The 24,876-nt window shown below is 38.7% G+C and overlaps 1 protein-coding gene across 3 annotated transcripts in view; it reads right to left on the reverse strand.

The window, feature by feature from the left end:
* LOC128655865 (sterile alpha motif domain-containing protein 12-like) overlaps nucleotides 1-24,876 on the reverse strand; it is a 109,500-nt gene that overhangs the window by 49,409 nt on the left and 35,215 nt on the right. The gene's annotated exons all lie outside the window — the stretch shown is intronic.

Below are 24,876 nucleotides of genomic sequence, written 5' to 3' on the forward strand. Positions count from 1 at the left end.
TATGACATTCTCCCAATCTGCTTCTGGATCATCCAAATGCTCTCTAGCATACTTCAGACGGGCCCGGACATGTACTGGCTTTAGCAGGGGGACACGTCTGGCACTGCAGGATCTGAGTCCCTGGCGGCATAGTGTGTTACTGATGGTAGCCTTTGTTACGTTGGTCCCAGCTCTCTGCAGGTCATTCACTAGGTCCCCCCGTGTAGTTCTGGGATGTTTGCTCACCGTTCTTGTGATCATTTTGACCCCACGGGGTGAGATCTTGCGTGGAGCCCCAGATCGAGGGAGATTATCAGTGGTCCTGTATGTCTTCCATTTTCTAATTATTGCTCCCACAGTTGATTTCTTCACACCAAGCTGCTTACCTATTGCAGATTCAGTCTTCCCAGACTGGTGCAGGTCTACAATTTTGTTTCTGGTGTCCTTCGACAGCTCTTTGGTCTTCACCATAGTGGAGTTTGGAGTGTGACTGTTTGAGGTTGTGGACAGGTGTCTTTTTTATACTGATAACAAGTTCAAACAGGTGCAATTAATACAGGTAATGAGTGGAGGACAGATGAACCTCTTAAAGAAGAAGATACAGGTCTGTGAGAGCCAGAAATATTGCTTGTTTGTAGGTGACCAAATACTTATTTTAATTTTCCACCATAATTTGCAAATAAATTATTTCCAAATCAGACAATGTGATTGTCTGGATCTGTTTCCACATTTTGTTCTTCATAGTTGAGGTATACCTATGATGAAAATTACAGGCCTCTCTCATCTTCTTAAGTGGGAGAACTTGCACAATTGGTGGCTGACTAAATACTTTTTTGCCCCACTGTATATACATATATATATATATATATATATATATATATATATATATATATATATATATATATATATATATACAAAACCACGGAAGGGGACTGCACTCTCATACCGGACCGGGTACACATCCCATGACCCTGCAACATGCTCAGCCCTGGGTGCTCACGGGCACTCACAGGAAGCTGTGCTGTTCCCAGAGTCACAGGCAGTTAACCCCAGACAGGTCTGGGTGCAAGAACCATAGGGAAAATTACAAAACAAATTAATACAACACACAGAGAAAGTCCAGCACTCACTTACAAGCTCTCAGCTAAGATTTAAAAGCAAAAATGGAAAGGTTAGTTACCCCATTTGGCCAAATGGGACAAGCCCAGGTACCACATCAAGGTCCTTTCCAATACATGGGACCCTAAAACAGCCACACAATGCAAGCTCTTAAATCCAAACAAACTGGGAACAAGGGAAGGGTACACAGGCTTATGTAATCACCCTAGACATATACAAAACATGGAAGGGGACTACACTCTCATACCAGACCGGATACACATCCCATGACCCTGCAACATGCTCAGCCCTGGGTGCTCACTGGCACTCACAGGAAGCTGTGCTGTCCCCAGAGTCACAGGCAGTTAACCCCAGACAGGTCTGGGTGCAAGAACCATAGGGAACTACCTGCATACCTGACGGGAAATCTGGTCTTTGCTGAAAGCATACAGCTTTACAGTCTCACACTCACTTGTCAACTCGGAACATTGCCGCCGGTGAATTGGAATTTGCGGCCCCTGGAGGCTGGAGGCGGTTCCTAGAGATTAGGCTGGCTGGCTCTTCCCCACGCGGAGGCTGCGTGCAGGGGGGATTGTACTGGATCCCTGTGCCATCGGCAACCAAGGATCGGATGGTTTGGCTGAGTGACAGAACGGTGTTGGAGGCTCTATCGCGAGAGGGAGGACCTGGTTCTTCTTGGCTGAGAGTATAGAAAGACTGCACGGACCGACAGCCAGGGGTAAATTGGTCAGGACTGGATCTTGCTGGCAGGTACTGTGAATCGGGAATTGAGCTGGTTATTATATTTTTCATGACTGAAAGGGAACTGGCGATGCTATAACTGAGCTTTATTGCTTTTACACTAAATACTGGAACTCAGAGTCTTTCTTTTGTCAAGAGACATAAAAAAATGGAAATATGGTAGTAAGCCATAAGAGACGTGGGTAACCAGCAGCTAAGCACAGTAATAGGAATATTGTATTTTTTGCTTGCATGTTTTTTTCTAGGCTATGTATTTTTTCTCTGGTTTATATTAGGCTACAATTGTTTTTCCTAAGTATTGGTACTAGCCACGCTATTTGGCAAAGATCGTGTACCTAAGTTAAATCTTATATTGAAAAAACGAAACTTAAAAGGTGCAGGCTGCTGAATTGAATTATCTTTATTTCCCTGTAGGCAGGAGGCATGTGGCCTCCCTGTCTAAAACATTGGTAAAAATTGAAAAATATAACTTAGGAGAAATTGGCATAAAAAGGGGCTTTTCCTTTTACTAGTCCCCCTAAGGCTCTGTTAAGGAGGAAGTCATGTTTGCAAAGATCCAACCTTGGTTTCCCTAACATTTAGATAGCTTTTCACATTTACATAAATAAGCAAATTGGTTAAGCATTAGGCGGAATGGTACATATGGAATTCATTGGTAGGAGATGGATATGTAAGTTCTTATTTTCTCTGCTTTTGTAACATAGGGAACAATTGTGGGTAGGGGCATTAAAGGCACGGGTAAACCTAATTCTGCCTCATGTTTCATGTTGGGTATTGTACCCATATTTGAAATCATTCTCTGGATGATGTAATATTATCTTTTTGTCAGCCACCATAACTGACTTAATAAATTGGCACGCACTTCACTTCTTCTTTTCTCTGGTTTTTCTATTTTCTTCTTATTTTGACTTTTTCACTCACTTTATTCAATAGCACAATCCGTCACGATTCACGCCAAGGGGGTTAACTTACTACTTAAAAAACAAACAAACAAAAAAATACGTTTTTAACCATTACCCTACCACAGCTTTTACAAATACTGCAGTCTCACCACAGATTGTTCTGGAGAGGGTGCACAGATTAGGAGGGCCTTTAGGTGGTTAAGAAATAACTAGACCCAGACAAATCATTGCCAAGGTACTTAATTTCCAAGATAAAAATCATATATATCGGGGACACAAAAATGATGAAACAGCTGCAAAGATTAGGAACTTAGCCCCAATATGCACAAAACTAATTAATCAGGGAATTCGTGCCACTCTTATTTATCCTGCCAGGTTAAAGATCTGGATGGATAATAAGGTATACCTTTTTGACTCTGTGGCAGAAGCAGATAAATTCCTGGCCCAGACAGGTTTATCAGTCTCCTAGAAAAGCTAGTCTTGCAAAGACGAATTGTATATACTAGCTATTCTGTCCTATATGTTGCTTATTGATGTATTTAGGTATTGTTTTTTTTTCAATTGCTAAGGAAATTAAAATAGCCCTTGGGAAGCTGGGGCTATGTCCATTGGGTTCAAGTGGGTCATTTTGGGGAAGGGTCGCAGTAACATGGGTTGGGGGAGGGGGAGAATCTCCTTTTTTTTTTTTTTTTTTCCTTCTTACCTATCTTTTACATAATTAAATGATTAACATGGCAGGTAGATATAAGATGGCATCATGGAACATAGGAGGCATTACATCTCTGATTAAGTGAAAGTTAATAATATCTCATCTGAGGAAATTAAATACAAGTATTGCCTTCTTACAAGAAACACACTTAAAACCAGAGGAAGTATTAAAACTTAAGTCTGCATGGGTTAAGGAAGTTGTCACTTCTCCTAGTAAAGATAGAAAAGGTGGAGTAGCAATATTGTTAGGGAAAAGGATAAACTATGAAATATTGCATATTAATATGGACTCAGAGGGGGGATTCCTTATGGTTAAAATCAAACTGGCAAAAACTCTTTATACATTCTGTAACATATGTGGCCAAAATAGATTTAATCATGAGTTCTGGGAAGCAATACAAGCTAAAATACTTTCATATGCTGAAGGCTATATAATATTAGGAGGGGATTTTAATATGGCCCGCAATATCCATTGGATAGGTGTCGACAGGACCCTTCTGTTCCCAAGACCAAAAGAGATAGTCTAGAAGCTAAAATGTTTAAAAGGATCTATCGGAATCTCAGGGTTAGGGCTATATGGAGAGTTCAAAATCCGGATAGCAGCAAATTTACTTGTCTCTCCATGGCACATAAGACTCTTTCCAGGATTGACCTCTTTCTTGTAGATGAAAGAATGGTTAAGCAAAGAATAGCATCAGGCATATTGCCTATATCCATATCTGATCACGCCCCTATATTTTTGGATTTTCAAACTGAGGACTTATCTTCTGATAAGCGACGTTTTCACTTTCCTAAATTCTTAGCATCAGATTACAAATTTAAAAACTGGCTTAACCTTAAATATGAGGAATGCTCCCACCTTAATCAAGAACACCTAAATCAATCGGAGCTCTTCTGGGAAGCAGCCAAGGCGGTTCTTAGGGGGGAAATTCTAGCCTATAGCATTTATAGAACTAATAACTATAAAAAGTGAGAAAATTAACTACTGAAGGCTGTATCTAATGCATATAATAGATACCTATTACATAGATCATCAGATAATTGGGCAAGATACGCACAAGCTAAGAAGGAAAGGGACACTTTCCTAATTCATAGGACCACACAGAAAGAATTAAAGTTTCAGGCTAAGATGTACAGATACGGCAATAAAACAGGGAAACTTCTTGCAAATCTTATCAAAGGGGACAAAGGGTCATCTATGATTGATTCCATTCAAAAAGGAGGAAAACTGATCTCATTAGCGGAGGAGATCTTAAAAGTTTTCTCAGAATATTATCAAGACCTATATTCCCTTAAAAACTCAAATGCTGGACAACGTGAGGACTTTTGGAGTAAAATTCTGCATCCGGTTTTATCATCTGAGCTATCTGATACTCTGAATTCCCCCATCTCTGAGATGGAAGTTTCCAGAGTTATTCAGCAGCTCCCCATAAATAAAGCCCCGGGCCCTGACGCCCTTCCTAATTAATTTTATAAAATTCTGTCCCCACGACTTGTTCCACACCTAACTAGGCTCTATAATAACATTTATATCCAGGGCAAAACGATTTCCCCTAGTTTTGCTGCTTCGTATACGTCTCTTATATTAAAGCAAGGGAAGGATCCTGATCAAAAAGAATCTTATAGACCGATAGCCTTACCGAACACAGACTATAAAATACTTACGTCTATTTTAGCACAAAGACTACAAATGCTTCTTCCTGGTATTATTCATAAGAATCAAGCGGGATTCCTGACCAAGAGAAATTCTTCAGCCATAATAAGAGAAGTCTATGTCATAATAGACTATTTCAAAACATTAGAGAAAAGGGCTGGTGGGGAAAAGGAGGGCACTTCTGACTTAGCAATCATTGCGATTGACACCGAAAAGGCATTTGACTCAGTTCATCTGGATCATTTGTTATTTTCCCTTTTTCAATTTGGTTTCAGAGATAACTTCCCCAAATGTATTGATAATTTATACAGTAAAGCCTCTACAAAATCAATAGCAAATGGTATGAGTTCTATAGATATTGGATTAAAGAGGGGAACAAGACAGGGGTGCCCTCTTTCACCCTTGCTGTTTGACGTAGCTATTGAACCCCTGGCCATCCTAATAAGACAGCAGCTGGAAGGTATTAAGATTGGTAAAAAAAAAAGAGCTTAAAATTGCTCTCTATGCCGACGATGTTTTGGTTTATATAAGGAATACTAGAGTAAATGTACCCAAGCTTTTGGCAATTATTCAACAATTTGGATCTTTCTCGGGGTATAAAATAAACACTTCAAAGTCTGAGCTTATGTGGATTAAACAAACTAATGAATCACTCGAGAAGTTACCCTTTAGGGAAGTATCTCAATCATTCAGATATTTGGGTATGTTCATCTCACCTGATCCTGACACCTGGTATAGTTTAAACATCCTTCCAGTCCTAAACAAGATTAGAGACAGCTTGCTAAACTGGAAAAATCTCCCGTTATCTATCTCGGGTCATATAGCTCTTTACAAAATGATCCTTCTCCCCAAGTACTCTATGTTCTTCAAAATATCCCATTATTTCTGAAGGGAAAAGATATTAGTCGGTTACTTAATATGGCATTAAGAGCGTTCATATGGCAGCATAAAAAACCCAGAATTGCATTATCTAAACTCTCACTTCCAAGGAAATACGGGGGCATGGCGTTGCCAGACCTTCAAATTTATAATTATGTTTTTCTTGCCCGCATAGTTACTGACTGGATATATTCCAGGGATTATGTTACAAACAATGAATTAGATGGAAATGTTGCTTTCCCTTTTTCTCATATTGCACTAATTCATTGTAACTATAGCTCTTTTCTGCAGGAGGTGAAAAAAATTAGGTCTATAGTCAATCCGATTAATGCTTAGTGGCGAGTTTGTAAACTTATGGCAGTTGAAGGTAGGGTTTCCAAATTTTTGCCATTATTGTGAAATCCCCAATTTGTAGCAGGGCTACAGTCGGCACTTTTTCTGAGATGGCATAATTTGGGTCTAGATAATATCTCCCTTCTGTTAGATAATGAGAGAAAGTGTGTCAAAACTTATGGATCACTAAGGGGAGAATTTAATCTTCCCCAAAAAGATTTCTTTGCTTACTTGCAAGCGAGACACTTTGCACTAGAATTAAAGAGGGATTATGGTTGGAATTGGAATTTGGGTAGGTTAGAAAAGTGGTTAGCATTAGTGAAGAATGGCTGTATGTCGATCTCCACAGTATATCAAAGCCTCAGCTCATTAAAGGGCCCTCCTAACTTGGAAAAAATATCTGCTAAATGGCTTGTAGCAACCCCACATTGTAATGTTAATTTTGACCAGATTCAACAATCCATTTTTAGGGTTATGCGAACCACGCTCTCTTCTTCATGTAGAGAATCACACATTAAATTATTGTTCATGACATATTATACTCCAGCCAAAGGATACAGGTTTGGAAATCTTAATTTTAATAAAATGTCCCAAGTGCTCGTTCCCCGCAGCAAATTTGGTGCATATGATTTGGGACTGCCCAAAAGTAAGATACCTTTGGCAAAGATTAGACTATTGGATTAACAACACTTTGGGAATCTCCCCTGTGGTCCTATCATTAAGATATGTAGTGTTTCTTCAGTCTGAATTGAAACAAGTACAGACTAATAGTAAAATAATTAATCGGTCTATCCTCACAACCAGGTATTTACTCTTTAAGAAATGGAAAGGAAAAGCAACACCTAGTATACCAGAGATTAAGAATTGTTTAAAGAATCAATGTATCCTAGAGCAGACAGATATAGAAGACAGATATAGACCTCCATGAGATAGATTATTTAATTTATCCCTTTAGGAACACAGACCTTGTAGTTTTAGACTCTTGGTAACTTTTACATACAGATTAAAATAAACATTTCCCCCCCCCCTTTTTTTCTCCTTTTTCTCTCTCACCTTCGTCTTCTCTCCCTCCTCCCCCCTCCCATCCCCTATTTGTCTTATAGATCAATTAAATTAATATATTCTGTGGAATTAAATTAAAAATGGTGGATTAATGCCTATATAGGTTGAATTGTAAATAAGTCCAAATTCTTATAGGCTATGGATGTTGAATATGTTTAAGATCTTTAGGTCTAACTTGTTCACAAAATCTAATTTGTTTTTTGAGTTATGTATGAATTTTTCGTGTTTTTTTGTTTTGTTTTGTTTTTTCCTTGGCCTTGCATGGCATGGTTATTGTATTAGTCCACCAGCCATAAATGAAACAATATATATATATGTATACATACATAAATACCTCATGTGATTGGCTCATCCATGTGCATTGCTATTTCTTCAGCAAAGTATATCTGACATCACTGATTTTATATATATATATATATATATATATATATATATATATATATATATATATATATACACACACACATACATACATACATACACTATATAGATTATTATATATAGGTATAGATATGTACAGGTGTATATATAGGAATATTTATTTATAAATACTTACAACATATTATGCTATGAGCAGAACATTGGAATGTGAAATATTTACAGTAAATACATAGTTGAAAACATGTAAAAGTATATTCATGCAATATTCATATTTAATAATGTTTTATCTAAAGAGCTCCAATGCACACACACAAAACACACACACACACACACACACATATATATATATATATATATATATATATATATATATATATATATATATATATATATATATATATATATATATATATTTATGTGTTTATATGTGTATATATGTCTGTAAATACAAATATACATATACAAATACATAAATACATATATATATATATATATATATAAGCACAGCATGGCCAATTCTGATTGGTGTAACTACATACAGTATGCACTTACCAGTTCTGCTTATTGTACCTTAGTATGTGCAGGCTAATTCTACCTGTTATACCTGCCTAACCTTTATATTCTTGGTCTTTACCTGCTGGCTTTACAATCCTATAGTATCTGCTGTCCATTCCTGCTTTATCTATACCTGTTTATTGTACCTGTCTATCTACTTGCCCTGAGGCTCTGCCTGGTTATTGCTTGCCTGTTTTTCGCACTGTAACAGATTTTATATAATTATGTCGTCAATATATCTAAACCCTAAGACTGAGAATTAGCTAACATATTAGAATACGCTTACTGCCTGCTTGTTAAAAGAAATCAATATATATGTAAGCATAAGGCAATATATATCTGAAAACGTAGCACTAAATTAATACTTTGTGGTACCTCGTTTGACCGCTGTTATACTAAGTTTCATCTGATCAATATCTACTGTTTGAATATCATGAAACCATTTAGCATGGATTCTTACAAGATTGGCTTCCCCTATCTGTGCTAATATCAGTCTATACCAGTAACTATATAAAGTGTTTTCCTGCTTTATATAGGGACAGGCCCATTCTTATACCAGGGTGAAGCCAATGTCCAATTTGGTTTTGAGCTATTTCATTATACCAATGCCGAACTTGCAAGTACGCATAGAAATCTCTATTCATAAGTTGATACTTAGATTTGAGAAAAGCAAATGTATGTATATTAGAATTCTCAGTGTCTCGGAGATGGAATAAATGAGTAAGACCTGTAAGCATAAGGCAATATATATCTGAAAACGTAGCACTAAATTAATACTTTGTGGTACATCAAAGCTGAGTAAATAAGACCAATATAAATTATTTCAGGGCATATTTATTTATTATTATAAATTGGTAAGGGAACCAAAAAAGAAAAGGGTTTTACTAGCACTCATTCCTAATTAGTAGTATTTTTTTTTAAAAATTATTAATTTTTATTAAATTCGTGTTAAAACAAGGAACACCTTGGTAAAGTACCCAAACATAAAACTGAACACCTAGCCCCCCTGTTTCCTGGCCGATAGCAGCTCCCTCGGCTTCAGGTGTCAGGGACTAGGGACAGCGTTAAAACCAACAAATAGTGCACCTAAAGTGTGCTTACTAAGAGCACAAACGCGTTTCGGCTGTAGTATTCAGCCTTTTTCAATGTGATATGTCAAGCCGAGGCCCCGGTGCCACCCTCTTAAGTAGTGCTTGTTGTTAAGAGGGTGGCACCGGGGCCTCGGCTTGACATATCACATTGAAAAAGGCTGAATACTACAGCCGAAACGCGTTTGTGCTCTTAGTAAGCACACTTTAGGTGCACTATTTGTTGGTTTTAACGCTGTCCCTAGTCCCTGACACCTGAAGCCGAGGGAGCTGCTATCGGCCAGGAAACAGGGGGGCTAGGTGTTCAGTTTTATGTTTGGGTACTTTACCAAGGTATTCCTTGTTTTAACACGAATTTAATAAAAAATTAATAATTTTTAAAAAAAAATACTACTAATTAGGAATGAGTGCTAGTAAAACCCTTTTCTTTTTTGGTTCCCTTACCAATTTATAATTGTATGTTCAATATTAGGGTTAGCACCGGAAGTAATATTCTATTATTCCTAACTTACTATATCTAGTGCCAGTTTCTCTATCTTTTTGTTATCAACATATTTATTTATTGCATTTAACTGAATTAGTAGATTTTCCTGCATAGAATTAGCAAAAACTAAAAAAACAAAGTAAGTTTTGATGTACTTGACGTAACAGCAAAGCCAAAATCAAACTTTCATGATTCAGAAAGAGCATTCAATTTCAAGCAATTTTTTAGTTTTCTTCCTTTATAAAATTTGCATTGTTCTCTTGGTTTTCTTCTTTGAAAAGCATACCTAGTTAGGATCAAGAGCACAATGCACTACTAAAAGCTATCTTAACATATCTGGGTAAGCCAATGACAAGAGGAATATATATGCTGCCACCAATCTGCAGCTAGCTGCCAGTAATGCATTGTGCTCCTCAGCCTACCTAAGTATACATATCAACAAAGAAAACAAAAAAAAAACAAGGCTTTGAGGGACCGCCTGGTACCCCTAATGGGTACCTCTGCCAAAAGATGCCAACCAGTTGCTGGGCAGATGCATCACCGGTACTGTTTCCCAGGCTCCTGGACTGTTGCTGGGGAGGGAGGACGGCTTTCTCTGCTCTCAGATCCTTGCACTCCTGCTGGGGAGATGAGCTGACCGCTGCATCTCCCAGATCCCCCTCCTGTCACTAGGGATCATAGGTGGCAGTTTTCAATTCCAAACCCTCAGACGCCTCTGGGGAGCAAGGACGGCTCCACTGCCGCTGGGGAGATGTCCTCTGGGACTGTCTCCCTGGTTCCCGGACTCTTGCTGCCGCTTGGCAAATTAGATGATTTCTCCATCCCATGGACCCCTGACCAGTTGCTGGGCACCTGCATCCCTCGATCCCATCTCGCTCTGTGCAGAAAAAGGTTAGTCAAGATGGGCCAATATTTGCTGCATGTGCCATAGGAGTTCTTCTGTAGAGGGGGGAGAGAGCACAATGTCGGCTGGTACTTCCTGATAGTCCCAGGCAAAGGGTACCTCGTCTGGCTGCTGAGCATAGTCTAGCAGCCATCGGTAGGCGATCTCCAGCTCCCATTCCTGAATGGCCAGAGCCTCAAAATCTTCCTGAGCCCAGCCACTTCTGAGATACCCAGCAGCCGGTCTGTCTCTGTAATCCAGTGTTTAAGACAAATTTTATAATAGAAACAAATTGAAACATTGTTTACATTTCCACTATCTGAATCATGAAAGTTTAATATTGACTTTACTTTCACTTTAAAAACAGTATTCTGCCCGACATACGCCAGTAATATTTTTTAAATATCTCCATCTCCTACACTTAGACTGTGTGAAGAAAAACTATTTAATAAATGTCTACATGATTTCTGTAATAATGAACAAACTTTTAAGAATTAATGTTTTAGATCTTTTTTAGTTTTGTGCAAAGAGATCCTTTTGTGAGACATCTCACTGATAAAGAGCTAACGTAATGCAAAATTATTTGAAGACTTCAAAAACTTGTTTTTCCAAACCACTTGGATGACTCACAATATGACATCTTACAGCAGGGAGTTAACCCACAAGAAAAACTCAAAGAATAGGAATTATAATCCTTAATTCTTTATACTGTACTTTTACTATAGTTATGTACTTATACTGTACTTATACTATAGTTATGTACTTATACTGTACTACTGTACTTATACTATACTACTGTACTACTACTACTGTACTTATACTATAGTTATGTACTTATACTGTACTACTGTACTTATACTATAGTTATGTACTTATACTGTACTACTGTACTCATGCTATAGTTATGTACTTATACTGTACTTATGTACTTATACTATAGCACTGTACTTATAATGTACTACTGTACTACTACTACTGTACTTATACTATAGTTATGTACTTGTACTGTACTACTGTACTTATACTATAGTTATGTACTTATACTGTACTTATGTACTTATACTATAGTTATTTACTTATACTGTACTTATGTACTTATACTATAGTTATGTACATATACTGTACTTAAACTATAGTTATGTACTTATACTGTACTACTGTACTTATACTGTACTTATACTGTACTTATACTGTACTTATACTGTACTACTGTACTTATACTGTACTTATGTACTTATACTGTACTTATGTACTTATACTGTACTTATACTATAGTTATGTACTTATACTGTACTACTGTACTTATACTATAGTTATATACTTATACTGTACTACTGTACTTATACTGAACTTATGTACTTATACTGTACTACTGTACTTATACTATAGTTATGTACTTATACTGTACTTATGTACTTATACTGTACTTATGTACTTATACTTCCAGAAGGATTGGCATGATGAATTAAAACCTGTCTGTACTTTTCAGCATTCATCATCTCATCAATTCAGACAATATCGCCAAACCACTGGCAGAAATGCAGCCCCAAACCAGGACAGACCCTCCACCATGTTTCACTGAAGACCACAAGCACTCATTCTTCCATCTATCTCCAACTCTTCTTCTCACATATTGTTGATGATTGGACCCAGAAATTTCAAACTTGGATTTGTTATTCCATAATACTCTTTTCGACTGATCTTCATTCCAATCTTTGTGAGCTTTAGCATAACTTAGCATTTTCACCATGTTCCCTTTCTGAAAAAGTGTTTTCTTGGCTGCTACCCTTCCACAAAGACCATTTCTGATCAAGCTTCTTCGGGCTGTAGAAGAGTCAACTTGGCATCCCGATGAAGCTGCCAGGTGCTGAGCCAGGTTCTTGCTGGTGTAATAGACCTTTTTCACAGCAGTCATTTTGACATGCAATAGTAGGACAAATACAGGTGTTAGCAATGACATTATTTGGGGTTCCATTCCAATTAAGTTTACAAGAGCCAGGTCCCTGCTATTGCTCAAGGGGAGGTCACACTAAATACCTACCACTTTAGCCTATAGAAGCTGTTTTTTCAGATTTTTTTCTGTTTTTTTTAAATACTGCATACAAATATCCTGTATTTTCTAGTTGTATTCTAATAATGAGACTGAGAAATAATTATATATGATCATTATACCATTGCTAAAACAACAAATCTAATGGTGGCCTAAGACTTTTGCACAGTACTGTATATATAGGAATACCTTTTTAAAAATACTTAGAACATATTCCCTTATGTGAAGAACATCATAATGTGAAATATTTACAGTAAATACACTCTCACGCTAACCCGACAAGCACAAAAACAGAATTTATGTTTACCTGATAAATTTCTTTCTCCAACGGTGTGTCCGGTCCACGGCGTCATCCTTACTTGTGGGATATTCTCTTCCCCAACAGGAAATGGCAAAGAGCCCAGCAAAGCTGGTCACATGATCCCTCCTAGGCTCCGCCTACCCCAGTCATTCGACCGACGTTAAGGAGGAATATTTGCATAGGAGAAACCATATGGTACCGTGGTGACTGTAGTTAAAGAAAATAAAATATCAGACCTGATTAAAAAAACCAGGGCGGGCCGTGGACCGGACACACCGTTGGAGAAAGAAATTTATCAGGTAAACATAAATTCTGTTTTCTCCAACATAGGTGTGTCCGGTCCACGGCGTCATCCTTACTTGTGGGAACCAATACCAAAGCTTTAGGACACGGATGAAGGGAGGGAGCAAATCAGGTCACCTAAATGGAAGGCACCACGGCTTGCAAAACCTTTCTCCCAAAAATAGCCTCAGAAGAAGCAAAAGTATCAAACTTGTAAAATTTGGTAAAAGTGTGCAGTGAAGACCAAGTCGCTGCCCTACATATCTGATCAACAGAAGCCTCGTTCTTGAAGGCCCATGTGGAAGCCACAGCCCTAGTGGAATGAGCTGTGATTCTTTCGGGAGGCTGCCGTCCGGCAGTCTCGTAAGCCAATCTGATGATGCTTTTAATCCAAAAAGAGAGAGAGGTAGAAGTTGCTTTTTGACCTCTCCTTTTACCTGAATAAACAACAAACAAGGAAGATGTTTGTCTAAAATCCTTTGTAGCATCTAAATAGAATTTTAGAGCGCGAACAACATCCAAATTGTGCAACAAACGTTCCTTCTTTGAAACTGGTTTTGGACACAGAGAAGGTACGATAATCTCCTGGTTAATGTTTTTGTTAGAAACAACTTTTGGAAGAAAACCAGGTTTAGTACGTAAAACCACCTTATCTGCATGGAACACCAGATAAGGAGGAGAACACTGCAGAGCAGATAATTCTGAGACTCTTCTAGCAGAAGAAATCGCAACTAAAAACAAAACTTTCCAAGATAATAACTTAATATCAACGGAATGTAAGGGTTCAAACGGAACCCCCTGAAGAACTGAAAGAACTAAATTGAGACTCCAAGGAGGAGTCAAAGGTTTGTAAACAGGCTTGATTCTAACCAGAGCCTGAACAAAGGCTTGAACATCTGGCACAGCTGCCAGCTTTTTGTGAAGTAATACCGACAAGGCAGAAATCTGTCCCTTCAGGGAACTTGCAGATAATCCTTATTTCCAATCCTTCTTGAAGGAAGGATAGAATCCTAGGAATCTTAACCTTGTCCCAAGGGAATCCTTTAGATTCACACCAACAGATATATTTTTTCCAAATTTTGTGGTAAATCTTTCTAGTCACAGGCTTTCTGGCCTGAACAAGAGTATCGATCACAGAATCTGAGAATCCTCGCTTCGATAAAATCAAGCGTTCAATCTCCAAGCAGTCAGCTGGAGTGAAACCAGATTCGGATGTTCGAACGGACCCTGAACAAGAAGGTCTCGTCTCAAAGGTAGCTTCCAAGGTGGAGCCGATGACATATTCACCAGATCTGCATACCAAGTCCTGCGTGGCCACGCAGGAGCTATCAAGATCACCGACGCCCTCTCCTGCTTGATCCTGGCTATCAGCCTGGGGATGAGAGGAAATGGCGGGAACACATAAGCTAGTTTGAAGGTCCAAGGTGCTACTAGTGCATCCACTAGAGCCGCCTTGGGATCCCTGGATCTGGCCCCGTAGCAAGGAACTTTGAAGTTCTGACGAGAGGCCATCAGATCCATGTCTGGAATGCCCCACAGGTGAGTGACTTGGGCAAAGATTTCCGGATGGAGTTCCCACTCCCCCGGATGCAATGTCTGACGACTCAGAAAATCCGCTTCCCAATTTTCCACTCCTGGGATGTGGATAGCAGACAGGTGGCAGGAGTGAGACTCCGCCCAAAGAATAATTTTGGTTACTTCTTCCATCGCTAGGGAACTCCTTGTTCCCCCCTGATGGTTGATGTACGCAACAGTCGTCATGTTGTCTGATTGAAACCGTATGAACCTGGTCCTCGCAAGCTGGGGCCAGGCCTGGAGCGCATTGAATATCGCTCTCAGTTCCAGAATATTTATCGGTAGAAGAGATTCTTCCCGAGACCAAAGACCCTGAGCTTTCAGGGATCCCCAGACCGCGCCCCAGCCTATCAGACTGGCGTCGGTCGTGACAATGACCCACTCTGGTCTGTGGAACATCATCCCTTGAGACAGATTGTCCAGGGACAGCCACCAACGGAGTGAGTCTCTGGTCCTCTGATTTACTTGTATCTTCGGAGACAAGTCTGTATAGTCCCCATTCCACTGACTGAGCATGCACAGTTGTAATGGTCTTAGATGAATGCGCGCAAAAGGAACTATGTCCATCGCCGCCACCATCAACCCGATCACTTCCATGCACTGAGCTATGGAAGGAAGAGGAACGGAATGAAGTATCCGACAAGAGTCCAGAAGCTTTGTTTTTCTGGCCTCTGTTAGAAAGATCCTCATTTCTAAGGAGTCTATAATTGTTCCCAAGAAGGGAACCCTTGTTGACGGGGATAGAGAACTCTTTTCCACGTTCACTTTCCAGCCGTGAGATCTGAGAAAGGCCAGGACAATGTCCGTGTGAGCCTTTGCTTGAGGAAGGGACGACGCTTGAATCAGAATGTCGTCCAGGTAAGGTACTACTGCAATGCCCCTTGGTCTTAGCACCGCTAGAAGGGACCCTAGTACCTTTGTGAAAATCCTTGGAGCAGTGGCTAATCCGAAAGGAAGCGCCACGAACTGGTAATGTTTGTCCAGGAATGCAAACCTTAGGAACCGATGATGTTCCTTGTGGATAGGAATATGTAGATACGCATCCTTTAAATCCACCGTGGTCATAAATTGACCTTCCTGGATGGAAGGAAGGATAGTTCGAATGGTTTCCATCTTGAACGATGGAACCTTGAGAAATTTGTTTAAGATCTTGAGATCTAGGATTGGTCTGAACGTTCCCTCTTTTTTGGGAACTATGAACAGATTGGAGTAGAACCCCATCCCTTGTTCTCTTAATGGAACAGGATGAATCACTCCCATTTTTAACAGGTCTTCTACACAATGTAAGAACGCCTGTCTTTTTATGTGGTCTGAAGACAACTGCGACTTGTGGAACCTCCCCCTTGGGGGAAGTCCCTTGAATTCCAGAAGATAACCCTGGGAGACTATTTCTAGCGCCCAAGGATCCAGAACATCTCTTGCGCAAGCCTGAGCGAAGAGAGAGAGTCTGCCCCCCACCAGATCCGGTCCCGGATCGGGGGCCAATATTTCATGCTGTCTTGGTAGCAGTGGCAGGTTTCTTGGCCTGCTTTCCCTTGTTCCAGCCTTGCATTGGTCTCCAAGCTGGCTTGGCCTGAGAAGTATTACCCTCTTGCTTAGAGGACGTAGCACCTTGGGCTGGTCCGTTTTTACGAAAGGGACGAAAATTAGGTCTATTTTTTGCCTTGAAGGGCCGATCCTGAGGAAGGGCGTGGCCCTTACCCCCAGTGATATCAGAGATAATCTCTTTCAAGTCAGGACCAAACAGCGTTTTCCCCTTGAAAGGAATGTTTAGTAGCTTGTTCTTGGAAGACGCATCAGCCGACCAAGATTTCAACCAAAGCGCTCTGCGCGCCACAATAGCAAACCCAGAGTTCTTAGCCGCTAACTTAGCCAATTGCAAAGAGGCGTCTAGAGTGAAAGAATTAGCCAATTTGAGAGCATTGATTCTGTCCATAATCTCCTCATAAGGAGGAGAGTCACTATCGAGCACCTTAAGCAGTTCATCAAACCAGAAATATGCGGCTGTAGTGACAGGGACAATGCATGAAATGGGTTGTAGAAGGTAACCCTGCTGAACAAACATCTTTTTAAGCAAACCTTCTAATTTTTTATCCATAGGATCTTTGAAAGCACAACTATCCTCTATGGGAATAGTGGTGCGTTTGTTTAAAGTAGAAACCGCTCCCTCGACCTTGGGGACTGACTGCCATAAGTCCTTTCTGGGGTCGACCATAGGAAACAATTTTTTAAATATGGGGGGAGGGACGAAAGGAATACCGGGCCTTTCCCATTCTTTATTAACAATGTCCGCCACCCGCTTGGGTATAGGAAAAGCTTCTGGGAGCCCCGGCACCTCTAGGAACTTGTCCATTTTACATAGTTTCTCTGGGATGACTAAATTTTCACAATCATCCAGAGTGGATAATACCTCCTTAAGCAAAATGCGGAGATGTTCCAATTTAAATTTAAATGTAATCACATCAGATTCAGCCTGCTGAGAAATGTTCCCTAAATCAGTAATTTCTCCCTCAGACAAAACCTCCCTGGCCCCCTCAGATTGGGTTAGGGGCCCTTCAGAGATATTAATATCAGCGTCGTCATGCTCTTCAGTAACTAAAACAGAGCAGCCACGCTTACGCTGACAAGGGTTCATTTTGGCTAAAATGTTTTTGACAGAATTATCCATTACAGCCGTTAATTGTTGCATAGTAAGGAGTATTGGCGCGCTAGATGTACTAGGGGCCTCCTGAGTGGGCAAGACTCGTGTAGACGAAGGAGGGAATGATGCAGTACCATGCTTACTCCCCTCACTTGAGGAATCATCTTGGGCATCATTGTCATTATCACATAAATCACATTTATTTAAATGAATAGGAATTCTGGCTTCCCCACATTCAGAACACAGTCTATCTGGTAGTTCAGACATGTTAAACAGGCATAAACTTGATCAGAAAGTACAAAAAACGTTTTAAAATAAAACCGTTACTGTCACTTTAAATTTTAAACTGAACACACTTTATTACTGCAATTGCGAAAAAACATGAAGGAATTGTTCAAAATTCACCAAATTTTCACCACAGCGTCTTAAAGCCTTGAAAATATTGCACACCAATTTTGGAAGCTTTAACCCTTAAAATAACGGAACCGGAGCCGTTTTAAGCTTTAAACCCCTTTACAGTCCCTGGTATCTGTTTTGCTGAGACCCAACCAAACCCAAAGGGGAATACGATACCAAATGACGCCTTCAGAAGTCTTTTATAAGTATCAGAGCTCCTCTCACATGCGACTGCATGCCATGCCTCTCAAAAACAAGTGCGCAACACCGGCGCGAAAATGAGACTCTGCCTATGCTTTGGGAAAGCCCCTAAAGAATAAGGTGTCTAAAACAGTGCCTGCCGATATTATTAAATCAAAATACCCAGAATAAATGATTCCTCAAGGCTAAATAAGTGTTAATATCAATCGATTTAGCCCAAAAAAAGTCTACAGTTTAAATAAGCCCTTGTGAAGCCCTTATTTACAATCGTAATAAACATGGCTTACCGGATCCCATAGGGAAAATGACAGCTTCCAGCATTACATCGTCTTGTTAGAATGTGTCATACCTCAAGCAGCAAGAGACTGCAAACTGTTCCCCCAACTGAAGTTAATTGCTCTCAACAGTCCTGTGTGGAACAGCCATGGATTTTAGTTACGGTTGCTAAAATCATTTTCCTCATACAAACAGAATTCTTCATCTCTTTTCTGTTTCTGAGTAAATAGTACGTACCAGCACTATTTGAAAATAACAAACTCTTGATTGAATAATGAAAAACTACAGTTAAACACTAAAAAACTCTAAGCCATCTCCGTGGAGATGTTGCCTGTACAACGGCAAAGAGAATGACTAGGGTAGGCGGAGCCTAGGAGGGATCATGTGACCAGCTTTGCTGGGCTCTTTGCCATTTCCTGTTGGGGAAGAGAATATCCCACAAGTAAGGATGACGCCGTGGACCGGACACACCTATGTTGGAGAAAATACAAAGTTAGAATATTGCGTGTGCGTTAACATATTCCCCAATAGAAGTCAATGGAGAAAAAAAGTGGGAAAAAAAAAACACTCACGCAAGCCACCCAATATAATATTCTCATGTGCACCAACCCGACATGAAAATATAAATATTTCACATTCCAATGTTCTGCACATAGCAGAATATGTTCTGTTTATTCATAAATATATATTTCTATATATAACTGATGTTATTTTAGTACAATATATATATATATATATATATATATATATATATATATATATATATATACACACACATAGATACCTCATGTTATTGGCTCACCCATGTGGATTGCTATTTCTTCAACAAAGTATGTCTAAAGAATGAAGGTGTATCCTAGCCACTGCCTCACCAGCCTCTGACGTCAACACACATCACTGATATATATATATATATATATATATATATATATATATACACACACACACACACACATATACATACATACATACACTATATAGATGATTATATATAGGTATAGATATGTACAGGTGTATATATAGGAATATTTATTTATAAATGCTTAGAACACATTCTGCTATGAGCAGAACATTGGAATGTGAAATATTTACAGTAAATACATAGTTGAAAACATGTAAAAGTATATTCATGCAATATTCATATTTAATAATGTTTTATCTAAAGAGCTCCAATGCACACACACATATATAAATATATATATATATATTTATGTGTTTATATGTGTATATATGTCTGTAAATACAAATATACATATACAAATACATAAATACATATGTACACCTATATAGACATATATGTATAAGCGCAGCATGGCCAATTCTTATTGGTGTAACTACATACAGTATGCACTTGCCAGTTCTGCTTATTGTACCTTAGCATGTGCAGGCTAATTCTACCTGTTATACCTGCCTAACCTTTATATTCTTGGTCTTTACCTGCTGGCTTTACAATCCTATAGTATCTGCTGTCCATTCCTGCTTTATCTATACCTGTTTATTGTACCTGTCTATCTACTTGCCCTGAGGCTCTGCCTGGTTATTGCTTGCCTGTTTTTCGCACTGTAACAGATTTTATATAATTATGTCGTCAATATATCTAAACCCTAAGACTGAGAATTAGCTAACATATTAGAATACGCTTACTGCCTGCTTGTTAAAAGAAATCAATATATATATGTAAGCATAAGGCAATATATATCTGAAAACGTAGCACTAAATTAATAATTTGTGGTACATCAAAGCTGAGTAAATAAGACCAATATAAATTATTTCAGGGCATATTTATTTATCATATTTTAGCTGAATTAGTAGATTTTCCTGCATAGAATTAGCAAAAACTAAAAAAACAAACTGCCAGATTACGAGTTTTGTCGGTAAAGACTTGCGTTGCTAACGAGCCTTTTTTTTTCCAGCGCTCACTTAAGCCAACGCTGGTATTACAAGTTTTCTGAATGGCTGTGTTAGCCTCAGAAAAGTGAGAGTTGAGCAAATTTAGCTCCACTTCTCACTGTAATACCAGTGTTGCTTACGGTAGCGGTAAACTGGCTAAAACGTGCTTGTGCACGATTTCCCCATAGGAAATTAATTTTATGTCTGCACCCTAACATGAACCCCGAGTCTAAACACCCCTAATCTTACACTTATTAACCCCTAATCCGCCGCCACCTACATTATACTTATGAACCCCTAATCTGCTGCCCCCAACATTGCCGACACCTACATTATATTTTTTAACCCCTAATCTGCCCCCCCCCCCAATGTCGCCACAACCTAACTACACTTATTAACCCCTAATCTGCCAACCGGACATCGCCGCTACTTTAATAAATGTATTAACCCCTAAACCGCTGCACTCCCGCCTCGCAAACACTAGTTAATTTTTATTAACCCCTAATCTGCCTGCCCTAACATCGCAGACACCTACTTAAATTTATTAACCCCTAATCTGCCACCCCCAACGTCGTCGCTACTATAATAAAGTTATTAACCCCTAAACCTAACTCTAACCCTAACACCCCCCTAATTTAAATATAATTTAAATACATCTAAATAAAATAACTATAATTAAATAAATTATTCCTGTTTAAAACTAAATACTTACCTGTAAACTAAACCATAAGATAGCTACAATATAACTAATAGTTACATTGTAGCTATCTTATTATTTATATTTATTTTACAGGCAACTTTGTATTTATTTTAACTAGGTAGAATAGTTATTAAATAGTTAATAACTATTTAATAACTACCTAGTTAAAATAAGTACAAAATTACCTGTAAAATAAATCCTAACCTAAGTTAAATTGGTGTAACTAGGTGTAATTGTAACTTAGGTTAGGATTTATTTTACAGGTAATTTTGTACTTATTTTAACTAGGTAGTTATTAAATAGTTAATAACTATTTAATAACTATTCTACCTAGTTAAAATAAATACAAAGTTGCCTGTAAAATAAATATAAATCATAAGATAGCTACAATGTAACAATTAGTTATATTGTAGCTATCGTATGGTTTATTTTACAGGTAAGTATTTAGTTTTAAATAGGAATAATTTATTTAATTATAGTTATTTTATTTAGATGTATTTAAATTATATTTAAATTAGGGGGGTGTTAGGGTTAGACTTAGGTTTAGGGGTTAATAACTTTATTATAGTAGCAGCGTTGTTGGGGGTGGCAGATTAGGGGTTAATAAATGTAAGTAGGTGTCGGCGATGTTAGGGCAGGCAGATTAGGGGTTAATAAAAATTAACTAGTGTTTGCGAGGTGGGAGTGCGGCGGTTTAGGGGTTAATACATTTATTAAAGTAGCGGCGATGTCCGGTCGGCAGATTAGGGGTTAATAAGTGTAGTTAGGTTGCAGCGACGTTGGGGGCGGCAGATTAGGGGTTAAAAAATATAATGTAGGTGTCAGCGATGTTAGGGGCAGCAGATTAGGGGTTCATAAGTATAATGTAGGTGGCGGTGATGTCCGGTCAGCAGATTAGGGGTTAAAAATATTTATTTAAGTGTTTGCGATGTGGGGGACCCTCGGTTTAGGGGTTAATAGGTAGTTTATGGGTGTTAGTGTACTTTGTAGCACTTTAGTTAAGAGTTTTATGTTCCGGCGTTAGCCCATAAAACTCGTAACTACTGATTTTTAAATGCGGTAGGAGTCTTGACAGGAGAGGGTCTACCGCTCACTTCTTCCAAGACTCGTAATACCGGCGTTAGGCAAATCCCATAGAAAAGATAGGATACGCAATTGACGTAAGGGGATTTGCGGTAAGCTCGAGTCGCGGAAGAAAAGTGAGCGGTACACCTATACCTGCCATACTCGTAATACCAGCGGGCGTTAAAAAGCAGCGTTAGGACCCCTCAACGCTGCTTTTTAAGGCTAACGCAAAACTCGTAATCTCGCCGAAAGTATGCTAAGTTTTGATGTACTTGACGTGACATCAAAGCCAAAATCAAACTTTCATGATTCAGAAAGAGCATTCAATTTCAAGCAATTTTTTAGTTTTCTTCCTTTATAAAATTTGCATTGTTCTCTTGGTTTTCTTTGTTGAAAAGCATACCTAGTTATGGTCAAGAGCACAATGCACTACTAAAAGCTATCTTAACATATCTGGGTATGCTGCCACCAATCTGCAGCTAGCTCCCAGTAATGCATTTTGCTCCTCAGCCTACCTAAGTATACATATCAACAAAGAAAACAAAAAAAAACAAGGCTTTGAGGGACCGTCTGGTACCCCTAATGGGTACCTCTGCCAAAAGATGCCAACCAGTTGCTGGGCAGACGCATCACTTCACCGGTACTGTCTCCCAGGCTCCTGGACTGTTGCTGGGGAGGGAGGACGGCTTTCTCTGCTCTCAGATCCTTGCACTCCTGCTGGGGAGATGAGCTGACCGCTGCATCTCCCAGATCCCCCTCCTGTCACTGGGGATCATAGGTGGCTGTTTTCACTTCCAAACCCTCAGACGCCTCTGGGGAGCAAGGACGGCTCCACTGCCGCTGGGGAGATGTCCTCTGGGACTGTCTCCCTGGTTCCCGGACTCTTGCTGCCGCTTGGCAAATTAGATGATTTCTCCATCCCATGGACCCCTGACTAGTTGCTGGGCACCTGCATCCCTCCATCCCATCTCGCTCTGTGCAGAAAAAGGTTAGTCAAGATGGGCCAATATTTGCTGCATGCGCCATAGGAGTTCTTCTGTAGAGGGGGGAGAGAGCACAATGTCACTCTGCCCTATTGCCGACAATTCAGCCAGGACTTCATAGCTGTCGGCTGGTACTTCCTGATAGTCCCAGACAAAGGGTACCTCGTCTGGCTGCTGAGCATAGTCTAGCAGCCATCGGCAGGCGATCTCCAGCTCCCATTCCTGAATGGCCAGAGCCTCAAAATCTTCCTGAGCCCAGCCACTTCTGAGATACCCAGCAGCCGGTCTGTGTCTGTAATCCAGTGTTTAAGACAAATTTGATTTCCACTATCTGAATCATGACAGTTTAATTTTGACTTTACTTTCACTTTAAAAACAGTATTCTGCCCGACATACGCCAGTAATATTTTTTAAATATCTCCATCTCCTACACTTAGACTGTGTGAAGAAAAACTATTTAATAAATGTCTACATGATTTCTGTAATAATGAACAAACTTTTAAGAATTAATGTTTTAGATCTTTTTCCGTTTTGTGCAAAGAGATCCTTTTGTGAGACATCTCACTGATAAAGAGCTAACGAAATGCAAAATTATTTGAAAACTTCAAAAACTTGTTTTTCTAAACCACTTGGATGACTCACAATATGACATCTTACAGCAGGGAGTTAACCCACAAGAAAAGCTCAGAGAATAGGAATTATAATCCTTAATTCTTTATACTGTACTTTTACTATAGTTATGTACTTATACTGTACTTATACTATAGTTATGTACTTATACTGTACTACTGTACTTATACTATACTACTGTACTACTACTACTGTACTTATACTATAGTTATGCACTTATACTGTACTACTGTACTTATACTGTACTTATACTATAGTTATGTACTTATACTGTACTACTGTACTTATACTGTACTACTGTACTACTACTACTGTACTTATACTATAGTTATGTACTTATACTGTACTTATACTATAGTTATGTACTTATACTGTACTTATACTATACTACTGTACTTATACTATAGTTATGTACTTATACTGTACTACTGTACTACTACTACTGTACTTATACTATAGTTATGTACTTATACTGTACTTATACTATAGTTATGTACTTATACTGTACTACTGTACTTATAGTTATGTTCTTATACTGTACTACTGTACTTATACTATAGTTATGTACTTATACTGTACTACTGTACTTATACTATAGTTATGTTCTTATACTGTACTTATGTACTTATACTATAGTACTGTACTTATACTGTAGAAAATTCAAACTGAATTACTAGAGCATCACTGCATTACCTTTATTAACCTTAAAGGGACAGCAACCACTTTGAGATTGTAATATAAAATGCTTAGTTATGTGTAATAAAACAAGGTTGTAATATCCAATGGGGATTTAAAAGATTAATTGCAGCAATGAGCAAGTACATTATTATATAGCTATCTTTTTGTTACGATATTGTATCTATTTAGCTTCAGTGTATCATAGCGACTTAAATAAGAATATAATGCTGTATAATTACAAATTGTGCAGACAAATAAATAGAGTTATATTGCTGTATATCATTAGAATCATTAGCAAAAACCTAGAATATTTGCGATTGTCATACACTTACTATATTAGAATTTATGTCAATACTGGGAACGTTTAACGTGCACATGTAGTGATTATAATGAATATGGAGGTATTTGATAGGACCTAATATATAATATATATGTGTGTA

Source organism: Bombina bombina, chromosome 4, assembly GCF_027579735.1.
Source record: "Bombina bombina isolate aBomBom1 chromosome 4, aBomBom1.pri, whole genome shotgun sequence".
NCBI classification, from domain to species: domain Eukaryota; kingdom Metazoa; phylum Chordata; class Amphibia; order Anura; family Bombinatoridae; genus Bombina; species Bombina bombina.